At 28.7% G+C, this 12749-nt stretch overlaps 1 protein-coding gene across 1 annotated transcript in view; it reads right to left on the bottom strand.

Moving 5' to 3' along the window:
* The window catches only part of LOC143246803 (uncharacterized), a 34475-nt gene extending 25243 nt beyond the window's left edge, over positions 1-9232 (bottom strand). The window contains exons 1-2 of the mRNA XM_076493963.1: positions 9167-9232; positions 8725-8969 (exon numbers count right to left, since the gene is read on the bottom strand). The gene's annotated coding sequence lies outside the window, so the exon portion shown is untranslated. The remainder of the gene's footprint in view (positions 1-8724; positions 8970-9166) is intronic.
* Positions 9233-12749: the final 3517 nt, after the last annotated feature.

Genomic DNA, 12749 nt, shown 5'->3' with positions numbered 1-12749 from the left:
TATACATTTAAAGTATTTGTTTTCTTTATTAAGATGTTTTACCATAATTATTTATATATACACTTAAAGTATTTGTTTTATTTATTAAGGTGCTTTACCATAATTATTTATATATACACTTAAAGTATTTGTTTTCTTTATTAAGATGTTTTACCATAATTATTTATATATACACTTAAAGTATTTGTTTTCTTTATTAAGGTGTTTTACAATAATTATTTATATATACACTTAAAAGTATTTGTTTTCTTTATTAAGGTGTTTTACAATAATTATGTATATATACACTTAAAGTATTTGTTTTCTTTATTAAGGTGTTTTACAATAATTATTTATATATACACTTAAAGTATTTGTTTTCTTTATTAAGGTGTTTTACAATAATTATGTATATATACACTTAAAGTATTTGTTATCTTTATTAAGGTGTTTTACCACAATTATTTATATATACACTTTAAGTATTTGTTTTCTTTATTAAGGTGCTTTACCATAATTATTTATATATACACTTAAGGTATTTGTTTTCTTTATTAAAGTGTTTTACAATAATTATTTATATATACACTAAAAATATTTGTTTTCTTTATTAAGGTGTTTTACAATAATTATTTATATATACACTTAAAGTATTTGTTTTCTTTATTAAGGTGTTTTACAATTATTTATATATACATTTAAAGTATTTGTTTTCTTTATTAACATGTTTTACAATAATTATTTATATATACACTTAAAGTATTTGTTTTCTTTATTAAGATGTTTTACCATAATTATTTATATATACACTTAAAGTATTTGTTTTCTTTATTATGGTGTTTTAGAATAATTATTTATATATACACTTAAAGTATTTGTTTTCTTTATTAAGGTGTTTTACAATAATTATTTATATATACACTTAAAATATTTGTTTTCTTTAATAAGGTGTTTTACCATAATTATTTATATATACACTTAAAGTATTTGTTTTATTTATTAAGGTGCTTTACCATAATTATTTATATATACACTTAAAGTATTTGTTTTCTTTATTAAGATGTTTTACCATAATTATTTATATATACACTTAAAGTATTTGTTTTCTTTATTAAGGTGTTTTACCATAATTATTTATATATACACTTAAAGTATTTGTTTTCTTTATTAAGATGTTTTACCATAATTATTTATATATACACTTAAAGTATTTGTTTTCTTTATTAAGGTGTTTTACCATAATTATTTATATATACACTTAAAGTATTTGTTTTCTTTATTAAGGTGTTTTACAGTAATTATTTATATATACACTTAAAGTATTTGTTTTCTTTATTAAGGTGTTTTACAATAATTATTTATATATACACTTAAAGTATTTGTTTTCTTTATTAAGGTGTTTTACCATAATTATTTATTTATACATTTAAAGTATTTGTTTTCTTTATTAAGATGTTTTACCATAATTATTTATATATACACTTAAAGTATTTGTTTTCTTTATTAAGGTGTTTTACCATAATTATTTATATATACACTTAAAGTATTTGTTTTCTTTATTAAGATGTTTTACCATAATTATTTATATATACACTTAAAGTATTTGTTTTCTTTATTAAGGTGTTTTACAATAATTATTTATATATACACTTAAAAGTATTTGTTTTCTTTATTAAGGTGTTTTACAATAATTATGTATATATACACTTAAAGTATTTGTTTTCTTTATTAAGGTGTTTTACAATAATTATTTATATATACACTTAAAGTATTTGTTTTCTTTATTAAGGTGTTTTACAATAATTATTTATATATACACTTAAAGTATTTGTTATCTTTATTAAGGTGTTTTACCACAATTATTTATATATACACTTTAAGTATTTGTTTTCTTTATTAAGGTGTTTTACAATAATTATTTATATATACACTTAAGGTATTTGTTTTCTTTATTAAAGTGTTTTACAATAATTATTTATATATACACTAAAAATATTTGTTTTCTTTATTAAGGTGTTTTACAATAATTATTTATATATACACTTAAAGTATTTGTTTTCTTTATTAAGGTGTTTTACAATTATTTATATATACATTTAAAGTATTTGTTTTGTTTATTAACATGTTTTACAATAATTATTTATATATACACTTAAAGTATTTGTTCTCTTTATTAAGGTGTTTTACAATAATTATTTATATATACACTTAAACTATTTGTTTTCTTTATTAAGGTGTTTTACAATAATTATTTATATATACACTTAAAGTATTTGTTTTATTTATTAAGGTGCTTTACCATAATTATTTATATATACATTTAAAGTATTTGTTTTCTTTATTAAGGTGCTTTACCATAATTATTTATATATACACTTAAAGTATTTGTTTTCTTTATTAAGGTGTTTTACCATAATTATATATATATACATTTAAAGTATTTGTTTTCTTTATTAAGATGTTTTACAATAATTATTTATATATACACTTAAAGTATTTGTTTTCTTTATTAAGGTGTTTTACAGTAATTATTTATATATACACTTAAAGTATTTGTTTTCTTTATTAAGATGTTTTACCATAATTATTTATATATACACTTAAAGTATTTGTTTTCTTTATTATGGTGTTTTAGAATAATTATTTATATATACACTTAAAGTATTTGTTTTCTTTATTAAGGTGTTTTACAATAATTATTTATATATACACTTAAAATATTTGTTTTCTTTAATAAGGTGTTTTACCATAATTATTTATATATACACTTAAAGTATTTGTTTTATTTATTAAGGTGCTTTACCATAATTATTTATATATACACTTAAAGTATTTGTTTTCTTTATTAAGATGTTTTACCATAATTATTTATATATACACTTAAAGTATTTGTTTTCTTTATTAAGGTGTTTTACCATAATTATTTATATATACACTTAAAGTATTTGTTTTCTTTATTAAGGTGTTTTACAGTAATTATTTATATATACACTTAAAGTATTTGTTTTCTTTATTAAGGTGTTTTACCATAATTATTTATATATACACTTAAAGTATTTGTTTTCTTTATTATGGTGTTTTAGAATAATTATTTATATATACACTTAAAGTATTTGTTTTCTTTATTAAGGTGTTTTACCATAATTATTTATATATACACTTAAAGTATTTGTTTTATTTATTAAGGTGCTTTACCATAATTATTTATATATACACTTAAAGTATTTGTTTTCTTTATTAAGATGTTTTACCATAATTATTTATATATACACTTAAAGTATTTGTTTTCTTTATTAAGGTGTTTTACAGTAATTATTTATATATACACTTAAAGTATTTGTTTTCTTTATTAAGGTGTTTTACCATAATTATTTATATATACACTTAAAGTATTTGTTTTCTTTATTATGGTGTTTTAGAATAATTATTTATATATACACTTAGAATATTTGTTTTCTTTAATAAGGTGTTTTACCATAATTATTTATATATACACTTAAAGTATTTGTTTTATTTATTAAGTGTTTTACCATAATTATTTATATATACACTTAAAGTATTTGTTTTCTTTATTAAGATGTTTTACCATAATTATTTATATATACACTTAAAGTATTTGTTTTCTTTATTAAGGTGTTTTACCATAATTATTTATATATACACTTAAAGTATTTGTTTTCTTTATTAAGATGTTTTACCATAATTATTTATATATACACTTAAAGTATTTGTTTTCTTTATTAAGGTGTTTTACCATAATTATTTATATATACACTTAAAGTATTTGTTTTCTTTATTAAGGTGTTTTACAGTAATTATTTATATATACACTTAAAGTATTTGTTTTCTTTATTAAGGTGTTTTACAATAATTATTTATATATACACTTAAAGTATTTGTTTTCTTTATTAAGGTGTTTTACCATAATTATTTATTTATACATTTAAAGTATTTGTTTTCTTTATTAAGATGTTTTACCATAATTATTTATATATACACTTAAAGTATTTGTTTTATTTATTAAGGTGCTTTACCATAATTATTTATATATACACTTAAAGTATTTGTTTTCTTTATTAAGATGTTTTACCATAATTATTTATATATACACTTAAAGTATTTGTTTTCTTTATTAAGGTGTTTTACAATAATTATTTATATATACACTTAAAAGTATTTGTTTTCTTTATTAAGGTGTTTTACAATAATTATGTATATATACACTTAAAGTATTTGTTTTCTTTATTAAGGTGTTTTACAATAATTATTTATATATACACTTAAAGTATTTGTTTTCTTTATTAAGGTGTTTTACAATAATTATGTATATATACACTTAAAGTATTTGTTTTCTTTATTAAGGTGTTTTAAAATCTCCCAACGTCCTGTTTCCAGTACCTTTGACCTTCTATAGTCCTACAAATCTTTCATTACATTTAAAATACCAGTGAGTTCAGTTGACTTCCAGCTGGGAGAGTGTTACGTTTTCGGAGTTAAAACGCTAAAGTCAGGGATTCGATTTCTGTCGGTGAGCAGCAGATATCCCACTGTGTCTTGTTTTGGATTTCCGCATAAAGCTACACTAGGGCTATCTGTGCTAGCCGTCCCTAATTTAGCAGTGTAAGACTAGAGGGAAGGCAGCTAGTCATCACCACCCACCTCTTATGCTACTCTTTTACCAGCGAATAGTGGGATTGACCGTCACATTATAACACCTTCACGGCTGAAAGGGCGAGCATGTTTGGTGTTATGGGGATTCGAATCTGCAACCGCTGGATTATGAGTCGAACGTCTTAACAAACTTGGCCATGTCGGGCCCCGACTATTACGAGTCCTCCTTCAGTGACCTAAACTCTGCCGACTTTGACACACAACATGTTAACAACTACATACATACAAATCATTCTTGTTTCACATCACAATTCACACTAAACAGTCATTTTGGTTCAATTAATAGAAGTATTTCACAACCACTGAACTCAAAATGAACATTAAAACACTTCACCGGACAGCATCAAATACAAATATTATTCTAAAAAAAGGCTCCAGTCTCCTATTACAACATCTCACAAACATCAGGAATCTCTCACTAATGACAGGTTATTACTCCAACACTTGGAAAAAAAAAGCTGTTATCACCAGGATTCTAAAGAAACAGGACTAACCCTGACATCTTCTGTCCCATCAGTATATTGTCTTCACAAACTGGTGGAGAAAATAATATCAAATTGCCTTCTTCATTTATGTGAAATAAATAACATCCTACTCGAATCTCAAAACGCTTCCAGGAAAAATAGACAAACAATAGATCACCTTACACGACTCACTGAATCGGTTGTCAAAGCATTCAATAACAATCAGTTAACCATGGTATATTTTTAGATGTTAAAAAGCAAAATCCAGCCAACTCTACCTGTTCCATCGTCCATACATTCTCCCAGACACCTGAGACCATTATTCAACAAGAGGTTGACAATGATCACATCAAGCAAGTTTACCAATGACGGTCCTCTTGAACCTACCTTCATCCTCTCTCAACACGAGCCAAGCCTCCTCTAACACTAATCTGTGTTGTTTGATACGTATCTATTTCATCTTAACAGTTGTCGATCTATGTACCTTTCTCCTTACAGATTGCTTCCGGGCACAGTCACAGCATTTTATTGGCCCTGGCTGTGAAAGTGGATTTTCTCGGGGTACTACGGTTTCCTCCCACATCCAAGTCTCAGGCCTTAGATCTTTAGATTCCAGCCAAGGCAATATTCTTGCCCGGCCCTGAATCGTGACGTTTTGAGTTGATGTCTCGTCGGCCTTCCGGATTGCGAGCTCTGGCCTGGCCTAATTCTCTTGTACCACATTTGTCTCGCCACCCTTTCTCACCCATCATCTCTGCAATGTCCCACCTTAAACAAATCAAATAACAAGAAAACTTCCATTAAAGTAAATAAACTTCCATGTAAGAGGACAGAAGAGGAACCACAAGCCCCTGACCACCCCTGTTGGGGAGAGAATTCCTTAGACTTTTCTCTCTAAACTAAAAAACCGTGAGAGGATGAAGAGGAACCCTGGCGCCCTGACCACCCCTGTTGGAGAGAGGAATTCCTTGACTTTTCTCTCTAAACTAAAACCGTGAGGGGGACAGAAGAGGAACCACAACGCCCTGACCACCCCTGTTGGGAGAGAATTCCTTAGACTTTTCTCTCTAAACTAAAACCATGAGGAGGACAGAAGAGGAACCACAAGCTCCTGACAGCCCCTGTTGGGAGAGGTCCTTAGACTTTTCTCTCTAAACTAAAACCTTGAGGAGGGATGAAGAGGAACCACAAGCGCTCCTGACCACCCATGTTGGGAGGGAATTCCTTAGACTTTTCTCTCTAAAGTGAAACCAGTGAGAGGGATGAAGAGGAACCTGGCAGCCCCTGACCACCCCTGTTGGGAGAGAATTCATTAGACTTTTCTCTCTAAACTAAGGTGAGAGGGATGAAGAGGGAACCACAGCCCCTGACCACCCCTGTTGGGAGAGAATTCCTTAGACTTTTCTCTCTAAACTAAAAGGCAAGTGAGGAGGAATGAAGAGGAACCACAGCCCTGACCACCCCTGTTGGGAGAGAGAATTCCTTAGACTTTCTCTCTAAACTAAAACCCGTGAGGAGGGACTGAAAGAGGAACCCTGGCACGCTCCTGACCCCTGTTGGGAGAGAGAAATTCTTAGACTTTTCTCTCTAAGCTAAAACCTTGAGGAGGGATGAAGAGGAACCACAGCTGCTCCTGACCACCCCTGTTGGGAGGAGAATTTAGACTTTTCTCTCTAAAGTAAAACCGTGAGAGGACAGAAGAGGAACCACTGGCAGCCCTGACCAACCCTGTTGAAGGAGAATTTCTTAGACTTTTCTCTCTAAACTAAAACCGTTGAGGAGGGATGAGAAGAGGAACCACAACGCCCTGACCACCCCTGTTGGGAGAGAATTCTTAGACTTTTCTCTCTAAAGCAAACAAAAACAGTGAGAGGGATGAAGAGAGGAACCACAACATACCCTGACCACCCTGTTGGGAGAGAATTCCTTAGACTTTTCTCTCTAAACTAAAACCGTGAGGAGGGACAGAGAGGGAACCACGCCCCCTGACCACCCCTGTTGGGAGAGAATTCCTTGGACTTTCTCTCTAAACTAAAACATTGAGGAGGACAGAAGAGGAAACCTACAACGCTCTGACAGCCCTGTTGGGGAGAGAATTCTTAGACTTTTCTCTAAACTAAAAGGCTTGAGAGGACGAAGAGGAACCACAACGCTCCTGACCACCCCTGTTGGGGAGAGAATTCCTTAGACTTTTCTCTCTAAAAGTAAAAGCAAGTGAGGAGGGCAGAAGAGGAACCACTGGCATCCCTGACCACCCCTGTTGGGGAGAGAATTCCTTAGACTTTTCTCTCTAAACTAAAACCGTGAGAGGACGAAGAGGAACCACAACGCTCCTGACCACCCCTGTTGGGGAGAGAATTCATTAGACTTTTCTCTCTAAACTAAAACCTTGAGAGGATGAAGAGGAACCACAACGCTCCTGACCACCCCTGTTGGGGAGAGAATTCCTTAGACTTTTCTCTCTAAAGTAAAACCGTGAGAGGACGAAGAGGAACCACAACGCCCCTGACCACCCCTGTTGGGGAGAGAATTCCTTAGACTTTTCTCTCTAAACTAAAACCGTGAGAGGATGAAGAGGAACCACAACGCCCCTGACCACCCCTGTTGGGGAGAGAATTCATTAGACTTTTCTCTCTAAACTAAAACCGTGAGAGGATGAAGAGTAACCACAACGCTTCTGACCACCCCTGTTGAGGAGAGAATTCCTTAGACTTAGTAAGAACAATTTGTCTACAATCAAACTATTTTCACTACAACAAGGAATTCTACAAACAAACAGATATCCAACCGTCCACTACGTAACTCCTGCCAGTCATCGATTTGTTCATATTCTGAGACCACAGGTCACAATATTTAATAATCATGACCACAGAGTCTTCAGACCATGACCTCCATATCAAGGTAAGTCTTAGTTAAAGACCCCCATGCTCTTAACTACTCAAAAAGCTGTTTGGACCTAAAGTTGTTCCAAATGTTCACACGTAACTCAACTGTTGTACAATTTATATATAATCATTTGTTTTTACATTTATCCTTTTATTTTATATTGATAAGTAGGTAAAGTAGTAATTTTGATATTACAGTTCTAGCTTATAATCAACTTGGAACATGATTTAACGAACATGAACAAACATGATAGATTGATAGGGTATTTGTACAAAGCTCTGAGTTTGTATCCATAATGGATGAAATTAAAATTAATACATAAGAGCAGAAGTTAACATTAGGAGTTAACACAGTATTTTTTACACTGTATCTACAGTGTAATGTCATAAATATATCAAGTGAAAACAAATGTAGATAGGATAGTTACTGTAACATACAGGTATACCAAGTAATACTAAACTGAGACGATGTCTATATAGTTTACTATAACACATAAACAAGTAATAATAAACTGGTACAACGTCTATATAGAGTTTAATATAACACATAAACAACAAGCACTACACAATGTGTAAAAATGACTGAATATTTTAGAGTAAATCTAATTTATTAATTTTAATTATAATTGCTACATATGTAACGTGGATCCTGGCTAATATAATGTAATTTTATCGATTTTCTTCTTGAATGCTGAAATTTCTTGGAATAAAATACATAATTTTACCATATTCCAGGGTCAGACCAATAACGTCGTTCGAGGCAGGGCCTGTTCCAGCACTGTTGTAAAGCTTGTATGTGAATGGCGTACTTGGTAGCACGTTTCAATGACGTCAGCTCATAGACCTGTTCTTGCACTGGTCCTTGAGAAGCCAAAGTTTTGTAAATGTAAGTTTCTGATGGACCACTAACTTTTTTTATATCAAGATAATAGCCCTCTACAACTGTGTGGTCATCTAGAAATGCTGGAGTCTGGAAAAACGGAACGTACGAACTACAAAAACCGTTAATAAGCTAAACGTCATATTTAAATTATGTTTAGTATGGCTAATGGAATATATTATTTTCGTACAAACGTTGTAAATGAAGTTAAAAGTCAAAGTTAACTTATACTTTCGTATGTTTTACTGTGATTCGAAACTGAAAAGTAATGAAAACAAAAATCTTACCTTCCATGACACTTTTAATGCTCGAGAACTTACAGGTTGAACTCGTACGTTACCAGGTGGCGTTGCAGGTGCTGTTAAGAAGAAGAAATATAATTTGGTAGTCATGTTTTATTGTCAAGTGGTATAGAGTTTGGTTTGAAACTATAACATTGGTATAGAGATTGGTATGAAACTATAACATTGGTATAGAGTTTGATATGAAACTATAACATTAATATAGAGTTTGGTATGAAACTATAACATTGGTATAGAGTTTGGTATGAAACTATAACATTGGTATAGAGTTTGGTATGAAACTATAACATTGGTATAGAGTTTGGTATGAAACTATAACATTGGTATAGTTTGATATGAAACTATAACATTGGTATAGAGTTTGATATGAAACTATAACATTGGTATAGAGTTTGATATGAAACTATAACATTGGTATAGAGTTTGATATGAAACTATAACATTGGTATAGAGTTTGGTATGAAACTATAACAATGGTATAGAGTTTGGTATGAAACTATAACATTGGTATAGAGTTTGATATGAAACTATAACATTCGTATAGAATTTGATATGAAACTAAAACATTGGTATAGAGTTTGGTATGAAACTATAACATTGGTATAGAGTTTAGTATGAAACTATAACATTGGTATAGTTTGGTATGAAACTATAACATTGGTATAGTTTGATATGAAACTATAACATTGTTATAGAGTTTGATATGAAACTATAACATTGTTATAGAGTTTGATATGAAACTATAACATTGGTATAGAGTTTGATATGAAACTATAACATTGATATAGAGTTTGGTATGAAACTATAACATTGGTATAGAGTTTGGTATGAAACTATAACATTGGTATAGAGTTTGATATGAAACTATAACATTGGTATAGAGTTTGGTATGAAACTATAACATTGGTATAGAGTTTGGTATGAAACTATAACATTGATATAGAGTTTGATATGAAACTATAACATTGGTATAGAGTTTGATATGAAACTATAACATTGATATAGAGTTTGATATGAAACTATAACATTGGTATAGAGTTTGATATGAAACTATAACATTGGTATAGTTTGATATGAAACTATAACATTGTTATAGAGTTTGATATGAAACTATAACATTGGTATACTGGTTGATATGAAACTATAACACTGATATACAGTTTGATATGAAACTATAACATTGATATAGAGTTTGGAATGAAACTATAACATTGGTATAAAGTTTGATATGAAACTATAACATTGGTATAGAGTTTGATATGAAACTATAACATTGATATAGAGTTTGGTATGAAACTATAACATTGGTATAGAGTTTGATATGAAACTATAACATTGGTATAGAGTTTGATATGAAACTATAACATTGGTATAGAGTTTGATATGAAACTATAACATTGATATAGAGTTTGGTATGAAACTATAACATTGATATAGAGTTTGATATGAAACTATAACATTGGTATAGAGTTTGATATGAAACTATAACATTAATATAAGAGTTTTGTATGAAACTATAACATTGGTATAGAGTTTGGTATGAAACTATAACATTGGTATAGAGTTTGATATGAAACTATAACATTGATATAGAGTTTGATATGAAACTATAACATTGATATAGAGTTTGGTATGAAACTATAACATTGGTATAGAGTTTGATATGAAACTATAACATTGATATAGAGTTTGATATGAAACTATAACATTGGTATACAGTTTGATATGAAACTATAACATTGATATACAGTTTGATATGAAACTATAACATTGATATAGAGTTTGGAATGAAACTATAACATTGGTATAGAGTTTGATATGAAACTATAACATTGGTATAGAGTTTGGTATGAAACTATAACATTGGTATAGAGTTTGGTATGAAACTATAGCATTGGTATAGAGTTTGATATGAAACTATAACATTGGTATAGAGTTTGATATGAAACTATAACATTGGTATAGAGTTTGATATGAAACTATAACATTGGTATAGAGTTTGATATGAAACTATAACATTGGTATAGAGTTTGATATGAAACTATAACATTGGTATAGAGTTTGATATGAAACTATAACATTGGTATAGAGTTTGATATGAAACTATAACATTGGTATAGAGTTTGATATGAAACTATAACATTGGTATAGAGTTTGATATGAAACTATAACATTGGTATAGAGTTTGGTATGAAACTATAACATTGGTATAGAGTTTGGTATGAAACTATAACATTGGTATAGATTTGATATGAAACTATAACATTGGTATAGAGTTTGATATGAAACTATAACATTGGTATAGAGTTTGGTATGAAACTATAACATTGGTATAGTTTGGTATGAAACTATAACATTGGTATATAGTTTGATATGAAACTATAACATTGGTATAGAGTTTGATATGAAACTATAACATTGGTATAGAGTTTGATATGAAACTATAACATTGGTATAGAGTTTGATATGAAACTATAACATTGGTATAGAGTTTGATATGAAACTATAACATTGGTATAGAGTTTGGTATGAAACTATAACATTGGTATAGTTTGGTATGAAACTATAACATTGGTATAGAGTTTGATATGAAACTATAACATTGGTATAGAGTTTGATATGAAACTATAACATTGGTATAGAGTTTGATATGAAACTATAACATTGGTATAGAGTTTGATATGAAACTATAACATTGGTATAGAGTTTGATATGAAACTATAACATTGGTATAGAGTTTGGTATGAAACTATAACATTGGTATAGAGTTTGATATGAAACTATAACATTGGTATAGAGTTTGATATGAAACTATAACATTGGTATAGAGTTTGATATGAAACTATAACATTGATATAGAGTTTGATATGAAACTATAACATTGGTATAGAGTTTGATATGAAACTATAACATTGGTATAGAGTTTGATATGAAACTATAACATTGTTTATAGAGTTTGATATGAAACTATAACATTGGTATAGAGTTTGATATGAAACTATAACATTGATATAGAGTTTGATATGAAACTATAACATTGATATAGAGTTTGATATGAAACTATAACATTGGTATAGAGTTTGATATGAAACTATAACATTGGTATAGAGTTTGATATGAAACTATAACATTGGTATAGAGTTTGGTATGAAACTATAACATTGGTATAGAGTTTGATATGAAACTATAACATTGGTATAGAGTTTGATATGAAACTATAACATTGGTATAGAGTTTGATATGAAACTATAACATTGATATAGAGTTTGATATGAAACTATAACATTGGTATAGAGTTTGATATGAAACTATAACATTGGTATAGAGTTTGATATGAAACTATAACATTGGTATAGAGTTTGGTATGAAACTATAACATTGGTATAGAGTTTGATATGAAACTATAACATTGATATAGAGTTTGATATGAAACTATAACATTGATATGGAGTTTGGTATGAAACTATAACATTGGTATAGAGTTTGGTATGAAACTATAACATTGGTATAGAGTTTGATATGAAACTATAAAATTGATATAGAGTTTGATATCAAACTATAACATTGG

Source organism: Tachypleus tridentatus, chromosome 3 (genome assembly GCF_004210375.1).
Source record: "Tachypleus tridentatus isolate NWPU-2018 chromosome 3, ASM421037v1, whole genome shotgun sequence".
Lineage (NCBI taxonomy): Eukaryota > Metazoa > Arthropoda > Merostomata > Xiphosura > Limulidae > Tachypleus > Tachypleus tridentatus.
The sequence above is the reverse complement of the archived record's forward strand: the minus strand, read 5'-3'. Positions and strand labels throughout refer to the sequence as shown.